General features: G+C 44.9%; 1 protein-coding gene across 2 annotated transcripts in view; it reads left to right on the top strand.

Annotated features, from left to right (window-relative positions):
- NSUN2 (NOP2/Sun RNA methyltransferase 2) overlaps nucleotides 1–19,820 on the top strand; it is a 153,811-nt gene that overhangs the window by 96,212 nt on the left and 37,779 nt on the right. The window lies entirely within an intron of this gene.

The raw sequence follows: 19,820 nt of genomic DNA, 5'->3' as shown, positions 1-19,820 counted from the left end.
TTTGCACTGCTGGATGCTTTTCTTTCAAATTTCCTGCTGATGACATCCACTAGGTGGACTGCTGTGCGTGCTTCACTATTGCCCTCTATTCAGCCTAGAGGAATTGCTATCCAGCTGCCGTTCTTGCTCCGTAAGCACTGCATGGAAAGGAACGGCACCCGAATGCTGTTTCCAGGCTTCAACTTTTAAGCTTTAAAACTCGGCCCTTCTTTTTGGTGCATTAATGTCTAAACCACTGGCAACAAAAGTAAGTACATCCCTAAGTGAAAATGTCCAAATTAGGCCCCAAGTGACAATATTTTATGTGGCCACCGTTAGTTTACAGTACTGCCTTAACCCTCTTGGGCATGGATTTCACCAGAGCTTCACAGGTTGCCACTGGAGTCCTCTTCCACTCCATGATGACATCACGGAGCTAGTGAATGGAGGTCTGGAAACATACTTGGCCAGTCCATCACCTTTACCCTCAGCTTCTTTAGCAAGGCAGTGGGTCGTCTTGAAGGTGTTTGGGGTCGTTATGTTTGAATACTGCCCCTGCGGTCCAGTCTCCGAAGGGAGGGGGATCATGCTCTGCTTCAGTGTGTCACAATACATGTTGGCATTTATGGTTCCATAAAAATTAACTGTAGTTCCCCAGTGCTGGCAGCACTCATGCAGCCCCAGACCATCACACTCCCACCACCATTCTTGACTGTAGGCAAGACACACTTGTCTTTGTACTCCTCACCTGGTTGCCACCACACATGCTTGACACCATCTGAACTGAATAAGTTTATCTTGGTCTCATCAGACCATAGGACATGGTTCTAGTAATCCATGTCCTTAGTTTGCTTGTCTTCGGCAAACTGCAGGCTTTCTTGTGCATTATCTTTAGAAGAGGCTTCCTTCTGGGACGGCAGACCGATTTGATGCAGTTTGCGGCGTATGGTCTGAGCACTGACAGGCTTACACCCCACCCCTTCAACTTCTGCAGCAATGCTGGCAGCACTCATACGTCTATCTCCCAAAGATGACCTCTGGACATGATGCTGAGCACGTGCACTCAATCTCTTTTGTCGACCATGGCGAGGCCTGTTCTGGGTGGAACCTGTCCTGTTAAACCGCTTTATGGTCTTGGCCACCATGCTGCAGCTCAGTTTCCAGGTCTTGGCAATCTTCTTAAAGCCTAGGCCATCTTTATGTAGAGCAACAATTCTTTTTTTTTTTTTTTTTTTTTTTTTCCAGATACTCAGTTATTTGCCATGAGGTGCCATGTTTAACTTCCAGTGACCAGTATGAGAGAGTGCGAGCGATAACACCAAATTTAACACACCTGCTCCCCATTCACACGTGAGACCTTGTAACACTAATGAGTCACATGACACTGGGGAGGGAAAATGACTAATTGGGTCCAATTTGGACATTTTCACTTAGGGGCATACTCACTTTTGTTGCTAGCGGTTTAGACATTAATGGCTGTGTGCTATTTTGAAGGGACAGCAAATTTTGTCACTGTTATACAAGCTGCACACTCACTAGTTTACATTGTAGCAAAGTGTCATTTCTTCAGTTTTGTCACCTGAAAATAGATAATAAAATATTTACAAAAATGTGAGGGGTGTACTCACTTTTGTGAGATACTGTGTAAACAGTTGATAAGGTTGAATAAAGATATCAGTCCATCTGTTTCAACCTATGTGGGTGTGTTTATGTCAATACTATTTCTCATATCCTGTATATTGTGTTTGCTAAGAGATAAGGCTATAATTCTACCACTTTACAAAACACTGGTCCAGCCCCATCTTGAATTTGCTGTCCAGTTCTGGTCACCAGTCCTCAGGAGGGTTTTACTGCAACTGGACAGAAAGACAACAAAGCTAATAAGGGGGTTGGAAGACCTCGGTTATGTGGAACGAGCACAAGCATTACATTTATTCTCCCTTGAGAAGAGACGTTAAAAGGGGATATAATGGTGATGTACAAATAGCTTTCAATTAAGTTGGAGAAGAAGCGATTTAAGCTGAAACTGTGTAAGGAGTTTTTTGCTGTCAGTGGGAAGAGAGCGAAAATGCCAACAATGACCCCTTGCCCTTATATTTTTTAAAAGGCTATTTTTTCTTTTTTTTTTCTTTTATATGCCATTTTACCCTAAAGTTCAGCCACCCAAGTTTAACCTTGGCTCTTTTATATTTGTTAATCATTGGAATACACTGACTAATGCCATTATTTAATATGTTCTTAAAGCATTAAATTTTTCCTCAGTGCTTATTGTTTCTAGAATTTGATTCCTTTTAATATGGAGCGCAGTTTAGAAAAGGTTGTCACTTTTGAAGTTAAGTGTTCTTGCATTACCCTTTTACGCCTCCTTTTCCTATGATTTTCTCTGAATGCGATTACTCTGTAATCGCCCTTATCTAAGTTATCTCTTATTTCCATATCTGCAATCAGATCTGTCCTGTTCGTAATTAGTAGATTTAGCAGAGCATTTTTTTCGCATTAATTTGACGCATCCATCAATTGACATATATGAAGTTGTCCTGCGAGCCTTAAAGGAGTGAGCAGTTCTGTCTGCCCCCTCTGGATAATGGAAGTCCCCTATTAGAAATACTTAAACTACTTTATTCTGAAGGACTCATCCCTGTTCCAACAATCTGCAAAAGTCCACAGGACTGTTCAGTTCCCTCAGAATTTCTATTGGGTAATCGGCTTTTTAAAAAATAAAAATCTCCCACCCTCCCCTTAGCTGGAATACTTTGACCTCATTTTAGACATAGGCCGAAGCAAAAACGCTTCTTCCATCAAATAAAAACCCTCCGAGATTCTCTGAGCATTCTCGGCCTCATGGTGGCCTCCTTTTTTTTTTTTAGGCTGTTCTGTTCTTGTTCCATTCAAGGCCTCTCCAACACAACCTCTTGTTGGCATGGAACAAACATGCGCAAGCAATGAGTTCTCTGGCTTGGTGGATTTCCAACACAATAGAGAGATTGACAATAGAGAGATTGACTCTACCATTGTAGTTTCTCCAACACTTGCCTGTCCATCTCCTCTCACCAAACAATTTTATGGCTGATGTACAGACCATCACCAAGAAATTTGGAATGCCCTGATATTCTGTTGGGCACGTTCTAATCTCCTGGTTGGGTACCCTTTCTCAGTGATGCAGGTTGCCTCCCAGCACTCCATAATCTGCCATGTGAGGCAAGTCTCGCCTAGTGTGATGATAGGGGACCCCTTTCGAGAGTGCTCGCATTCCTCATCCTACAACTTCTTCCATTTCAAATCACAAAATGTCTGTCTTGGTTAGGCTAGGTATATTTCCATACTAACACCTTGGCTTTTACACTCCCTTTGGTAAGAAGTTACAGTGGTGAAGATGGGAGTCGGTTCCCAGCAAAGCTTTTGCCAGTATCTAGTCACCTGAAGGTAGCAGCATATATCCCTGAATTGTACTCCAAAATATGGAAATTACAGGTATGTCCAAGTTTTGATTTTAAGAAGAAAGTAGATGAATGGGGAAGTTAAATGGCACAATGCACCCAGGTTTAAATAATTTGAGTTTCAGTTCATTGGTATAGATAGATTGATATGGAAAGTTCTTTGATCGATTTTTTTTTTTTTTTTTTGTCTACGATAAGGACATACAAAATTGATTCTTGTAATTATATTTCTAAGGCCACATGCACACTGGATGTTTTGCTAACTCTCCTATAGTCATCTCCTGGCAGAGTTTTGGCAGAAAAAACTCTTGACACTTGTAAACTCGAGTAACTCATTTAGGCGCACCAAGTGCTTGGGCGTTCATTGCATGGGCCAGAATAATTATTCTAGGCCATTGAAATGAATCGGCACTCAAGTGCTAAATGGCTAACGTTTAGACATGTCCACCTTACTTTCTGCTGCTCCTTGGCACGCTGGCAGTGTTTTTTAATTTTTTTTTCTAAACTCCTCTAAATGCCAGTGTATATGGACCCACAGGCTAACATGAGGGGGCTAAAAAAAAAAACACTCCTAGGAGCAGCCAAAAAAAAAAAATGTCCAGTGTGCATGAGACCTAATGGGTTAATGGTCGAAACATGCTGCATAGAACAAATGGGTATTGTTTTATTTGATATTCTGCAGGTCTACTTTAGGATGCGAGTGGGAGGTTTGAGCTGTGTGCTAGGGCGTGGTGACATTGACTGCTCAGGCGCATATGTATGGTGCACTACATTTGGCCATTCATTATACAATTTTCTTAAAGGAAAATTGTAAAAAGTATGGGCAACCTTATGCGCATTTCACACACAACGTTTTTTGCTGGCCGATAATCACATTATTTTTCGATTTCTCATTCGTACAGCAAAACCATTTTTTTTTTTCCTTTCTTTTTTTGGGTCTCCAGTGGCTGAAACGATTTTCGATTGCCACACACTTGATTAAAAAACAAACGTTCTAAATTGGCAAATTTCAAACAATTTTTCGGCTAGTGTATTGCCAGCATTTAGTCTCTGGCATTCCAGATATGCAGTTCAAAGGATGAATATTCCTGCTGTCCCGAGGCACCTGATGTGGTTCCTGGGAAACCAGGGTAGTTCCTTTTATTCTGCAGAAAACTGATAAATACCATTTCTCAAGGCGTCTTCCAGGACAGCCAATGAGACCTAGGGCTCCTCCTACCAGGACAGGAAACGCGTTCACCCCACCAGATAAATGCGGTCCTCCAGGCCTCCATGTCAGTAGTGCTGTTTCCTCTGGACGGAGGGGTTAACCTGTTTCCTGGAACCTGATGTCCCTAGTTCTCATGAGCGATGCTCCTGTTTCTTGGTAAAGAAAGACTTCCTACCTTCTCTTAACTCAGAGCATCACCTCCCTGGGGGAGTAGGGGGCTGCTGCTGTCCTCAGTGCCCGGGTAAGGCCAGGGCCACTGCTGATGGTCGATAGCCCCAATCCAGCGCTCCTGCTGCTCAGGGCCTGGAGCAGCATGCATCCCTACTGGCAGCCTGGCTGAAAGTGCAGGGGAAAGCAGCGAGCCGCTTCACGAGTCCGTGGGGGGGGGGGGGGTTTGGGGCGCAGAGCCGTTGCGCTCCAAGCTGGCCCATAGGAAGTGCCAGGCAGGTCACTTCCAAGGCGGCTTGACATCCTCAGCGGGCGCCGGAGACGCTGGTTCCGGTATTCAAAGGTGCAAACAGAGGACACTGGGCGGCTGGTGTACATTAGTGAAGACCCAGTAGCTGCAGGACCACTACAGAAGCAGGATGGATTTCTCTGCAGCACCTGCACAGGCAGCGAATGCAGGCTCCCGCACCTCACAGCTAAGCCTGAAGTACTTGTACCCCCTTGCAAATCCTGTGAGTTTTTCTCCCCTTGTACCTAGAGAGACTTGGTGAAGGGGGCACCTTTCCCCTCTTCTGCACTGGGTGTGTTATGGAGTATTGGGGTGGCCTAATTTGCAACCTGGGGATCATTTGTTTTCTGTTTGCAGGCCAAGACATAGGACAAGACCAAGGCACACACACTCGAGGAAGTGTACGGTCTGCGGATGCAAATTGCGCTCCTCATGGAGTAAATCAGTCTGCCGCACATGCATAGATAGCCAGGTTAAGGATGACCCAGAAGTATCTTGTCAGACGATGCTTCAGTTAGGGATGAGCTAACTTCAACATTTAGCTCTTTTAAATCCCCAATTGCCAAGATGCTGGTCCCCTCTCGGTCATTCGCCAGATAGGACTTTAGCACTTTCTGGCGATCCACCACAGAGCGTGGAAAGTAAGGATTCAGAGGAGGAAACTAGATCTCCCCGTTCTTAGGAAGAATCGGTGTCAGAAGGAGGGCCTAAGGATAGAGAATCTGTCAGGGACTCAAGGTACAAGCTGTCATTAGCTTTTAACAAGTGATTAACATCTTCTATCTATGCGACACTTGAGATTGAAGAGGAGAAGGTGCAAATGTCCAAGCACAATCTTATATTTGAAGAAATGCATAAGAAAAGGGCTAGAGTTTTGTTTTTGTTTTTTTCCCTGTGCATAGCTCCCTTCTAGATGCAATTCAATTAGAATGGGATAATCCAGAGTGGAAAAACTTTTTTTTGGGTAATTTTAAAAAGGAGGTTTCTTTTTTGAGGAGGACTCAGCGCAGCCATGGAACAAATACCCCAAGTTGGACGCACCTCTGTCAAAAATTTCCGCAGGGCTTGGGACTCATCAATTGTCAGTCTTAAACCGGCCTTTGCGTCTACATGTGTAACCAGAAACCTCAAGGTGTGGTTATCACAGATACAAACACATCTTTCTGCAGGAACTGCAAGAGATCAGATCCTTAAGTCCTTTCCACTCCTCTTTCGGGCAGTAGGTTTTCTGGCAGATTCCTGCGCTGAGTCGGTTAGGATGACAGCCAGAACTTCGGTTTTGGTAAATTCAGCCAGAAGTCGTCTCTGGCTGAAAACATGGTCACATGACTCTGCTTCCAAATTGCGCCTATGTGGTCTTCCCCTGTCAGGCCACCATTTGTTTGGCCCTGATTACTGGAGGCACTAGCGCTCACGACTGACAGGAAAAAGTATTTTCCAGAAAACAAAAAAGCTGGCTGCCAGAAACGTTTTTGTGGGCAAGGCAGACAGCAGGGTCCGCGAGAAAAGGACAGCAGGCCCAAGAAAAATTGGACAGGGCACAAAGGCAGAGTTAAGGGGGGGGGGGGGCTTGTTTAACCCTCCAACAACTTGCCAAACCACAATGACTCCTGCTGCCCAGTGGTGGTGGTGGGGGGGAGAGATTAAGGGCCTTCCTCCCGCAATGGGCAGCAGCAACCTCAAGCCCGTTCATTTTACATCTGGTAGCCAATGGGCACAGGCTGGAGTTCGATTCCCATCCTCCAGAAAGATTATTTGTCACCATCCCTCTCCAAAATCGGGTAAAGGCAACGGCTCTATGCCTCCAGATTGGAGACTTGGTGGAATAACGGCCCCTTGGTCGGATCAGGGCAAAGGCTTTTATTCCCATATTTTTGTGATAAAGAAGCCTTCGGGAAAGTATCGCTTAATTTTGAATCTTTGGTCTCTAAATTATTCGATTAAGTACAAGCACTTCCGTATGGAGTCTGTGTTTTTTCATCAAGAATCTGCTTTACCTGAAAGTGCTTTATGCCAACACTGGATTTGAGGGATGCCTACTTGCACATTCCTATACATCCAGCATTCCAATTTTTTTTTAAACTAGCCGTGAAAATGGGATCGAATATCCGTCATTTTCAATTCCAAGCTCTGCCCTTCAGTTTGTCATTGGCGCCATGAATCTTTACAAAGTTCCTGGGGGAAGCACTGGCACCGTTAAGACTAAAATCCATTACAATCATCCCTTACCTGGACAATCGCCTAGTAGTGGCAGAGTTGCACCAGAAACTAGAGCAGGATCTCCATACTGTGCAGAAGAAGTTTCTCCAGTCGCTATACTGGTTAGTCAACAGGGAGAAGTCTTCTTGAGAGAAATCTCAAGAGCAGTAGGCCTGATGACCTTTTACTTTCCTGCAGTACTGTGGGCGAGGTTTCACTAACATCCACTGCAACTGTTCCTGCTAAGAAACTTGGACGGATCCACAAGTATTTTTGGATGCGAGGGCTTGAATACCTTCCAGGGTAAATAGGGCCTTGTGGTGGTGGAGGTCGCCTCTTCACCTGACAAGAGGATTGGAATGGGTCATTCCAGTATCCCAAATAATCATGACGGATGCGAGTTCCTTTTGGATGGGCAGCCCATCTAAACAATACAGTGGCACAGGGAAGATTGTCCCCCAGGGAAGCAAAGGCTTCATCGAATCAGAGGGAGCTTCTGGCAGTACAGAGAGCCTTAGTGTTTCAGATGGAGGTCAAGGGTCACCATCTGCAGATTGGCTCTGACAACATTACTACCATAGCATACCTCAACGTGGGGTGGGGGGGGACAGAAAGTCTGACTCCAACTCGTAGCCCAAAAGATTATTACAGCAACTCACCTAAAAGGACTCAAAACTGTCTGGCAGATTTACCTCGGCTGCTACCAGGTGTGTCGAGATAATTGGCCCCTCCATCCTGAGATCTTTGTGGAGATTACAGATGGGGTTCACCCGAGGTAGATCTTTTTGCCAAATCAAAGCAACTGCAAGACAGATTCTTTTCCCTGAATCCAGCGGATCCGTCTTTGGGGATCGATGAGCAAGCAAATGTCTGGCCATTCAGCCTCTGCTATGCCTTCCCTCCTATCAGGCTAATTCTGGAAGTTCTCAGAAAGCTTCTTCTGGAAAAGGACAGATCTCCTCTTAATGGCCCCCTTTTGGCCCAAAAGGCCATGGTTTTCCTTGCTGCAGGCTCTAGCTTCAGAGCCCCAACTCAGCCTCCCAAAGAGACTTAAGGATTGATTTACTAAAGGCAAATCCACTTTGCACTACTAATGCACTTGGAAGTGCAGTCGCTGTAGAGCTGAGTGGAAGATCTGAAATAAGGGGAAGCTTTACTAATTTTATCATCCAATCATGTGCAAGCTAAAATGCTGTTGTTTTTTTTTTTTTTTTTTTTTTTTTAATTTTCCTTGCATGTTCCCCCCTCAGATCTAAAGCGACTGCACTTCCAAGTGCACTTTCAAGTGTCCTGGAAGACACCTTGAGAAAAGCTGAGTTAAACTTACTGGTAACTTTTTTTTTTTTTCTGAGAGTTTTCTAGGACAGCTGGATTCCCACCCAGTTATGTCTTGAATTATGTATATTATGCATATGTTTAGCAGGTACTCCCTACAGTTCTCGAATACTGACATGGAGGCCACCTTTTATCTGGTGGGGTTAACATGTTTCCTGTCCTGGTAGGAGGAGCCATAGGTCTCATGGGCTGTCCTAGAATACTCTCAGAAAAGGAGTTACCAGTAAGTCTAACTCAGCTTTTTGCAATTCTCATGTTAAAAATTTACTGGAATGAGTGCTGTAAAATAAATACTTCTCAGAAACTTTCATAAGAGCGGACATGTGGAAACTGATGCAAAAATATCCAAATATACTATTCTCGGGTGCATTGTATGAATTCCCTTTCTCTGAAAAGGTCAATGTCTTTACTTCTGTACAGTATAAAGAATGCATCACACACACACTATTGCTTACATTGACGGAGCCTTTTCTACATCTTATGAATATTTTGAATTCATTTGACAATAGCCATACTACTGGATACTATAAAAGTTTTAGTAGTCCTACATGTCTGCAATTAAGCTCCTTTTCAAGATTTAATGATTGCACAAAAAGATTCATGTCGGAGTCTCTTTAGGATCTGAGGGGTTTTGCACTGTAAAGAACAAGCGTATTGTGTTGCAAATTGTACTGCTGCATTTAGATTCATAGTGAATATTGTAGAAATGTTGTTACATTTATTGTTGGAAAGAACCTGGGTATTTTCTGAACCTTTCCATATACCAAGTAATGTCGGTTTACTGGGATGTGTGCACATTTAATGTGCGGCTTTGAAGGACAAATGGTAGGGTCTGGAGTCCTTTCCCCTTCTTTTATGGATAGGCATTGCATCGTCCATTTCTGTGCCTTTTCAGCCACTCCTCCTATTGCCTTTTCTCTGAAACTTGCAGAAATGGCAATCGCTGGGTTTTTTTTTTTGTTTTTGTTTTTTTTTTTTTTTTATCTTTATCAAAATGTTCATATACAAAACACAGTAAGATGTCCTTTTGCCTCCTGAAGTCACAACAGGGGTAATAATACAAAATTAAATACAATACAATACTTCTCCCTTCCCCTAAGTAGGACCTTCCCTTTTTCTCTCTCCCACCCCTACCCCCTTTCCCCCCTACCTCTAGACCCTTAGACCTTTGCCTCACTATATTCTTTAGTCAGTTTGAACAGTTTCCATTTGTCCCATCTTTTAAGGAACCCCTCTCTCCCACCTTCAGAGAATCTAAGTCCTTCCAACCTATAGACTTCATCTATTTTATCGAACCACTCACTTTTTTTTTTGGACAATCTACCCCCTTCCATTTTTTGGGGATCAAGCTCTTGGCTGCATCCATCAGATGTATCGGGATCGAGTTCCTGTATTCTTTCACTGGAAATCTACTCCATGGAATCGACAAACCCAAGGGTCTTCAGGTATCTCAACGCTGGTAATCTCCCTGATGTATCTCAGAATTTCCCTCCAGTATATTTTGATCTTAGGGCAACTCCACCAAATATGGACCATAGATCCTATCTGTTTACATCCCCTCCAACATTCCGTCGTTTGCCCCATTTGGAATTTTCCTACTATATCTGGGGTCCTATACCACCTCGCTAAGCATTTATAGTTCATTTCTATTGTTCTAATATTAACTAAGGATTCGTGTACCAGTTTAAAACATTTTTCCTATCTCTTGATTCTCTCCCCTTTGACCAATTTCTCTCTCCCATTTTTTTAGAAACATCGGGACTTCCAACTCCCTACCCTTAACTAATATTTTACAAATCTTTGGGATACCTCCCCGTGTTTTTGCTGTGTCACATAATCTTTCTATTGCTGTCAAATCCTCCTCTTAGTGGGTGTGGCAGTGCCATTACAAAATGTTTAAGCTGAAAATCCCTCCATTCATTCATTACAAACCAATCTTTTCATTTTTATATTGTGCAGTGAACAAATTTTCCCTTTTTTGTGTTATATGTCGTAATTGCAAATTATCTTTTTTGATCCAATTTCCCCCTATTGAACTCTTGCCTGGTGTGAAGTAATTATTCTCTTTTAGTGCCATTAGTGGTGAATTATATTCCCATTTATTTTGTTTGTGCAATGCATCACATATCCTCATGACATTTTTAGTTATCCTAAGTGTATTTACTCCAAGTGCCCTGTGTTGTGGAAGTGTCCAAATATTTTTCCCTAAATTTGTATCTGCCAGAGTATCTTCTATTTTAACCCATCTTTTCTCACTCCTTCCTTTAGTCCCTTCCACCAAACGAGTTAAAACCACTGCTTCATAGTAGTTTTTGAAATCTGGTACACTTAATCCACCCTGGTCTTTCCCTCTCTGTAAAATTGAGAGGGAAATCCTGTGTTTTTTATTCTGCCAAATTTCAATACTAAACTTTTAAGCACCCTAAAATATCCTGGAGGTACATAAATGGGGAGCATCTGGAATTTATATAGAATTTTAGGTAAAATGATCATTTTTAGCGCATTAACCCGGCCAATCCAGGACAAGGGTCCTACTGCTATTCTCTTTACCTCTACTTTTATTTCATCCAATAAGGGTATGTAGTTTGCCTGGTAGATCTTCCCCAATGATGCTGTAAGTTTTATCCCCAAGTATTTTATTCCTGACTTCCTCTAAGGAAACGAATTCCTGTTGGAGGCTAGATTTTTCTTTTGAGTTTGTTTATATTTAAAATCACTGATTTCCTTGGGTTAATCTTAAAGTTAGATAGCTCTCCATATTCCTTTAAGACCTTTAACAAGTTGGGTAATGAAATACGGGGTTTGGAGATCTAGAACAACACATCGTCCGCAAATACAGCCAACTTATGTGCCTCCTCTCCTATTTCCACACCCCCTATGTCAACATTTCCCCTCACCGTCACCAAGAGTGGTTCTAGCGCCAGCACGAACAGCAGAGACGGGGCAACCCTGTCTCGTACCATTGTGCATTCTAAAGGGGGCTGACAATGTTCCATTTACCTTTATGGACGCCGTAGGGCTCTTATACAGCACTTGAATCCACTCTCTCATCCACTCTCTCTATCCCCATACCCTCCAACATTCCTCTCATGAACCCCCAGTCTACTCGGTCGAAAGATTTTTCAGCGTCAATCGATGAGAATAGACTGGGGGTTCTCCCCTGTCATTTTCTGGAGTAGTAGGGTTCTTATCACATTGTCTTTACCCTCCCTTCCCCGGACAAAGCCCACCTGGTCAGGATGGACCAGTTCTGACATTAGATCTCTCATCCTTAATGCCAACACTTTTGCAAAAACTTTGGTATCGGTATTCAATAATGGTATCGGCCTATAGCTTGAGCATAATGTGTTCTCTTTACCTTCTTTCCAAATAGTAGTTATAGTAACTACTTTACTCAGCCCGAACCTCTCTCACAGCCCATTAAAATATGAACAAAGCCTTGGAGATAAAATTTCCCTAAATTTCAGGTACTCCATCGTAAAGCCATCCGGCCCTGGGCTTTTCACTTTTAGATGATTCTTTCTAAACCTTGTTTATCTCTTCTGTTGTGATTGGCCTCTCCAATATGCGACTTCCTCTGATATTCTAGGGCATTTTGAACATCCTTTTTAATTTTTTTTTTTTTTTCCGGGCCTCCTGTTGTCCTTGTCCCTCCACTTGCCTGACCGAATATAGGTGCTCATAAAAGTCTCGGAACACACTCGCAATATCTTTTGTATTAAGTACCATTTCCCCATTTTTATTTTGTATTTTCTCTATAAAATGTATTGATCTTTTTTTCCTCAACATCCTTGCTAAGGTCCTACTGTTTTTATGCCCCCACAGGTATCTATCTTTTGCTACTCTACTGAAGGTTCCCCTCATTTCCAGTTCCAAAAGGTCCTTTAACTCATCTCTTTTAAGTACCAGTTCATGCAGCAAATCCCTGTCTTGTCTTTTATAGTAGTTCTTCTTTTTTTGATCCTGTTCTAATTTAAGTATTTCCTCAATTAATTCCTCCCTCTTCTTACTCCTCTCCTTCTTTTTCCTTGCTCCCATTGATATAAAGAGTGAGCCCCTGAAAAAGACCCGAGGTCCCCCAAGAATCTCAAGCCTCCCCACAACCTCTAATCACTGTGAAAAATCTTACTTGTGCTTTTAATTCAGATCTCTTGAGCTTGTTTTCCTGTTTTTTATTTCCTCAGCTTCTTCGACTCTCCTCAGCAGGTGGCCCATATCCACTCTTACATTAGTAATCTCACTTTTAATGGAATTTTCCAATTTAGCCAGCATTTCCATCATTTCCATTTTGGTTGGAATTTGGGCTAAATTCCCCTGTTCTTCCATTTTACTTGAATTCAATTCTATTTCGGTTCCAATATATTCACTATATTTGTCTCCCTGGGCCCCTTTTTGTTTTACCGCCTCTTTCTTTTTCCCTTTTACACGCTGCTGTTTTTTCTAGTTATTTCTGAATTGTGCTCAAGTTTAAACTCTTTGGGGGTCTTGGGTTCCGTCACTCTGAGTCCTCCCTCTCATACTTATTTTTAAAGTTTTCTTTCTCCCCAGGTAGATCTCTTCTTATATAGGCCTCGGGGTGTAATATATAGCTCAACTCAATGTTTATTGGCAGAATACTCTCTTTAGACGTATACCTTATTTCCCTTCCTCACAATTTTCCACCCTTCAAAAGTATTTGCGTTGACAATACTATCCCAGATACCTCCGTGGGTTCTTAGAGTCCACTATTCGTATAAAGTCCAAGGAGGGACAGTATCAGGGGTAAATTGGTCACCAGGTGCGGGCGTGGCCTGGAGAGCAATGGAGTAGGACACATGTAGTGAGAGCTCCACTTGCCCACACTGCTGTACTTGCCATCCTGCATCAATCCTGCTTACCTTTCAGCATCTGCACACCTGCGGACCCCCCCTCTGTCCAGCGCCATCCATAGAGCCTACCAGCTTGTCAGAGCACCGCTCCGGGTCGCCATCACAGGCCCTCTTCACCATCCTGCATCAGCTGCCAGGAAAGACTGGGCATTCGGCCTACCTCCTGGAGCGGCGGCCATCTTGCTCCACCCAGCGGCAGCTCTCACAGGTCTGCCTGCCCTCCCTGGATGCTCAGAGCCTGGCCTCTGCTTCACACAGCCACCGGACGGCCTTTAGCCCCTATAGCAGTGCCTCTTTCCCCTGTGGATACCTGAGGGACAGTCTGTGGATTTGGCCTAGCTCCTGGACCGGCGGCCATCTTGGTACACCCTGCAACAGCCCTTGCAAGTATTCACAGGTGTTCCTGACTATGCTGAGTCCAGTTTTCTCCATCTGCAGCTGCTGGACCTTGTAGCTGGCTGACCACTGCCTGCAGAACATACTGTGTTGCTCCTGAAGCACGGCGGGAGGAAGACACTGAGGATCCGGCCTAGTAGACAGCTGCCATCTTGGTATACCCGGGAACTCTCCTGTCCACCTTTGCAATATGTCTCCGCCAAAATAAACCTCCTAGGCAGCTGATAAGCTTGCTAAATACCGCAGGCTTGGAGAAGACCAACAGGCCAAAGATGGTGCTGGCACCTCCCCGGACATGGAACATTCCGAGGCGGCCACTAGCAAGGTGCTTAATGCCATCGCCCTGTGCCAGAGCACGCTCACCACCAAAATTGAGGAGGTCAAAATTGATGTATTCCTTATCCGGCAGGATCTCTCTACTCTGAGAGACCGCGTTGCGGAGACGGAGACCCTTGTTGGTAGAGCAGAGGATATCCTGCACCCCTTACAACACACTACTGACGAGGTACGCCGTCAGCTACAACAGCTTAGTGCGAAGCAGGACGATATGGAAAATCGCCTCCGAAGATGTAATCTCCGCTTTATTGGCCTTTCCGAGACTGCTGAGGGCAACGACCCGGCGAGCTTTCTCAAAAACTTCCTGATATCCAACTTCGGCAGAGATGCATTCTCGGTGATGTTCGCGGTGGAGAGAGCCCATCGAATCCCTGCCCGTCCTCCTCCCCAAGGAGCCCCACCGCGTACCCTAATAGCGAAATTCCTAAATTTCAGAGACCGAGACAAGATCCTCCGTCTAACTAGAGAAAAGGGAACTATCCCACATACCAACACGCATGTGGCAGTCTTCCCGGACTTTTACAATGAGGTACAGCGACAACGATCCAGGTTCCAAGATGTCAAGCGACGCCTCCGCGTTCTACACCTCAAATACGCTATGCTGTACCCTGCAAAGCTTCACGTGGAGTGTGATGGCCGGACCCATTTCTTTGAAGACCCCGAACTGGCATCCACTTGGATCGATCAGAGGGACCGTTCAGCTTGACCATGCCATGCTGTCCATACGGTGTGAGTACTTTTCTCTGCCCCCCCCCCATACCCACAATGCTGTACATTTTCATCCTAATGTTTCGCCCCTCAGTGGGTGTATTGTTTGCATATAACCCCTGGTGGAGCGTGGGGACGAGTCTGGAAATCCTTCCACGTACTACCCTGGTCCTCACAGTAGGCCTGCTGCCTCCGGGTGATCTCACGGACTTGTGGTCCCCGCTCTCCCCACGCTTGAGAAGAATCAGTGGAAGATAGTACACAGACCGTTGCTGAGACTTCCTCCTTTACTTTACTAACTGTCCTGATGGCAAGAGGGGCCCCCCTCCTACATAGCTACAATGGCGTTGTACCCTTGTGGCTCCTACACCCCATGCACTTCTCAGAGAAGAAGTCGCCCCCATAGGATGTTCGTGAACTTTCTCACCCCCAGTTTACCGGACTGTTTTGTTTTTTTTCCCCTCTTTTTTTTCTTTTCATTATGGGTATCTATGCTTCCTTGCAACTAAGTCCCTTGCCTCCATTGGGTCCTACCCATTGGATGTCCCCAGTTGATACCTGGTTATGGGGTACTATGTCCATGCCGAGTTGGGGTGGCAGTGGACTGGGTGGGGGGAAAACTGTTATGGGTATTTGTTCCTTTTACACCAACGTATTTCCAAATGCCTGTTTATGCTTTAGGTACTATGCTATTGCCATACATACATTATCGATGTTGGATGTCACTGTGTTTTATGTTATCTGATGCGTTTATCTCTGCTCTGCTGGTCCTGGTACAACTGCGGTCTGTTATACATGCCTTATATCCGCCATGAGTTCCCTGAAATTTCTTACGTGGAACGTCAGAGGCTTGCGCAATAAGATCAAACATACAGCCGTCCTGACATTCCTCTAATCTCAGCGTGCTGACATTATCACGCTAGTTGAAACTCGTGTTACGGGCCACCTACAATCCTCTCTTAAAAAGCCTTGGGTAGGTTGGGCCTATCACGCTACCCACACCTCATATTCCAGAGGGGTGTCGATCCTGGTTGCAAAAAGGGTTCCCTTCTTCCTAGTGTTGCTACAAACGGACCAGCAGGGCAGATATGTGTTTACACATGCCACCATTAATGGACCCCTATTCTGATACTAGTTTGCTATGTCCCTCCCCCATACAACTCGCTTGTAATTAAGGAGGGTCTTGCTTTTATGACGCAATATCCCTCTACACCGGCAGTATGGATGGGGGACTTTAATATGACCCTCACCCCCGCTCTAGACTGAATGGGCACACCAGACCCTCCCCTTGACCCACCAACCCATACCAGACTATACCGCATACTGACTGATTTCGCTATTGTTGACACCTGGCGTCACAAGCATCCGCACACTAAAGCCTTCTCCTGCTTTTCAGCCAGTCACAACACAATGTCAAATATCTATTTCATTTTACTTTCCAAGTCCCTGACACCTAAACTGGGAGATGTGGGATTTGCTCCGAGAATACTTTCGGATCACACCCCCTACTGGATCACGCGCCAGCTCCTGAAAGCCTCCCCTGCTCCATCTTGACGGTTGAACCCATTTTGGCTGACAGCTCTGACGGACCAGGGTGATATCCCTGCAGAGCTACAATATTATTTCATGGCCAACAGGGACTCAGCCACTTATGACTTGGTATGGGAGATGTTTAAAATCCATGCCCGCTCCCTCCTTTCCATGCGTATTAACAGAGTTAAAAGGTCATCGAAAATTATTGTCCAACAGGCTACAGAGCATCTGCAGGTGTTGGAGATGGCGTTCCATCGGGACCCCTCGCCCAGCACTGCTAATAATCTTAAAATTCAGGCGCGACAAGTTTTCCAACTACACATTGAAAAAGCTAAACAATGCATTTTTTTCTGTAAACAAAGGGTGTTTGAATATGGAGAAAGATCAGGCAAACTGCTTGCGTAGCTTGCTCATTTAGATGCGCGTCCCCCTGTGGTGGTGGTGTTGACGGATCCGCAGGGGAACGACATCACTGATCCGCAACAAGTGGCGGAGGAATTTGGGAAATTCTACTGTACACTCTACACTTCCCGTGTCACTCACACTCCCCAAGAGACCAGGGACTACCTAGCGGGAGTTAAATTCCCTAAACTGACCAAAGATCAGCTTGACCTTTTGGAAGCCCCTATCACTAAGGAGGATATTTCTGAGGCTATCTCCTGCTTGGCCGCATCTAAGGCCCCAGGATCAGATGGCTTACCACTCGAATTCTATGCCACCTACTCTGAAATTCTAATCCCTAAACTTTATGACCTGTACAAATCCATATTTGATGCGTGCATTTTACCCCCCTCCATGAGAGAGGCCCAAATTGTGGTAATCCCTAAGCCTGGTAAGGACTCTAAATACCCAGAATCGTATCGACCTATTTCCCTGCTACAGGTCGACATAAAGATACTGGCCAAGATTTTAGCCTCCCGCCTTAATCAGGTCATTCTGTCACTGATCAGACTGGCTTCATGCCAGGGAAAAATACCGCAATGAATATTCGCCGCCTATTCATGAACATTCAGGGATCCCACGATGAAATCGGTTCGAGGGTCGTGGTGGTTCTGGATGCCGCCAAGGCCTTTGATTCTGTGGAGTGGAACTACCTATGGGAGTACCTTTCGGGATTCGGATTTGGTCCCAACTTTATCCGTTGGGTTCAGCTCCTCTATCAATCTCCAAGGGCCAGAGTGTTCGTGAACGGCTGGCTCTCTGACCAATTCCCGCTAGATAGGGGGACCCAACAAGGCTGTCCTCATTCCCCTATGCTATATGCACTTGCTGTAGAGCCATTGGCCATTATGATTCGTGCAGATACTAGCATCCATGGTCTCAAGATAGGGAATCTGGAAGAAAAGATTGGCATGTACGCCGATGATACGCTTTTGTATCTGGCGGACTCTGGTCACTCTCTGATTGCAGCCCTCCATTCTATAGAATGTATCGGTACCCACTTGGACCTGAGCATTAACTGGTCTAAGTCCCAGATGCTTCCGATTGACCATTTCCCCTCCTCCCCGTTCACGTCCCCTCCTCTGACCCTCCCAAGGGTCTCCGTGATCAAGTACCTTGGGGTGCAGGTCACTAGATCACTCGCAGACTATACACTCTTAAATGTTGAACCTTTGTATGTCCTGATCAAGACCAAAACTCAGATTTGGGCCAGACTTCCCCTAGGTGTTATGGGACGCATCAGTTTAGTCAAGATGATACTCCTCCCAAAGATACTCTATCTGGTGTGGCATGCCCCCCTACACATACCACAAAAATTCTTTAAGACAATCGAATCTATTCTAAATTCATTTATATGGGGGCACAGTAGACACAAATTATCTTGGAAAACTTTTTAAAAAATCCGGTGACACTGGGAGGAGCTGCCCTTCCAGACTTTCAGGAGTATTACCTTGCTTCCCAACTGTCCCATTTCTTTCATTTTGATAAAAGTGAGCGACCTCGATACCAGTCACTACTATGTGAGCATCCTGATGACCTAGCCCACACCCCACTTCAGTCAGTCCTTAGAGCTCCCTTGACAAGACGTCCCCCCCACCACAACACAGACATGCTGACACACCACCGGAGGGTATGGCGGGTGGCACTACAAAAACTCGGAACCCCGCGGATCCATTCCCATACACCTCTCTGGTTTAACACGCATATACCTGAACTGTTGTCCATCCCAGACCCTGTGGTGTGGATACGCCATGGGATTTTGTACTTACATCAGGTCATGACCACTACGGGACTTAAAACATTCCAAACGCTAAAGGACGAATATTCCCTCCCTAACTGTCTTCTCTTTAGATATTTACAACTTCGTCATGCTATACAATCCCAGTTTACCGGTCTTAACCCTTCCCTGACAGTTCCCTCTATAGTAGACACAGTCACTGGTACTGCCAAATTAATCTCCACTCTATACTCCGCTATCCGTCTCCCCAGTACCACGGCCTTGGCCTATGCTGCCAAGAAAAGGTGGGAGGCAAACGTCGGACAGATTGAGGATGAGGATTGGGATGAGATTTTGGAAGACGTGAAAAAGGTATCCCCTAAGTTATCAGACCGCCTCACGCAGTTGTATATCATACATAGGACGTATCTGACCCCCCAGAAGATAGCGCGTTTTAAACCCATGTACAATCCAGGGTGCCGCCGATGCGACCACACCCCAGGCTCCTTCTACCACCTTATATGGTCCTGCCCAACTGTCCAAACATACTGGTACAGGTGATCTGTTTCTTGCATGATCAGATGGGCTCTCCTGCTACACTAGACCCAAAAATGTGCCTACTCGGTCTGCTGCCGGGCTTAGACACAGACAAACCCCTCCGTACCTTTTTGCACGAGACGCTATTCTTGGCAAGGAAAGCGGTAGCCCGTATGTGGATGCAGGCCCTGCCTCCTACAATTCATTGCTGGAAGAAGGTTAATGACATTCTTCCATATAAAAAAACTGATTCACGTCCCTAGAGGTTGTTCGCTCAAATATGAAAGGGTCTGGAGCAGATGGTGAAACGTGCACCTAATAGCCTCATCTCCTATCCCCCCCCCCCTTTTTGTATTCTCTTTCTTTTATATATGTTGTATATTGACTCCATTTCCATTGATGTGTTTTACTGTAGGCTATACAGACATTTCAATATATTCATGTATGTACTATTGTCAAGGCTATGTTGGTCTATATTGATTTATGTACCATGCATACTTTTTTCAATAAAGTTGGTTTTTCCAATTAAAAAATTGGTCACCAAGTATGCATTGAACAGTCTTTCCAAACTCTTAACCATCCCTTCAAGACCCTTGCCGATTTTTACTTGCAACAGGGATCTTGCTGACATATAAAAAGGAGAAACCAGACAGTTCTAGTGTTTTAT

The sequence above is a fragment of the Aquarana catesbeiana genome, linkage group LG05 (assembly GCF_042186555.1).
Source record: "Aquarana catesbeiana isolate 2022-GZ linkage group LG05, ASM4218655v1, whole genome shotgun sequence".
NCBI lineage: Eukaryota > Metazoa > Chordata > Amphibia > Anura > Ranidae > Aquarana > Aquarana catesbeiana.
This window is presented reverse-complemented; position numbering and strand designations above follow the sequence as displayed.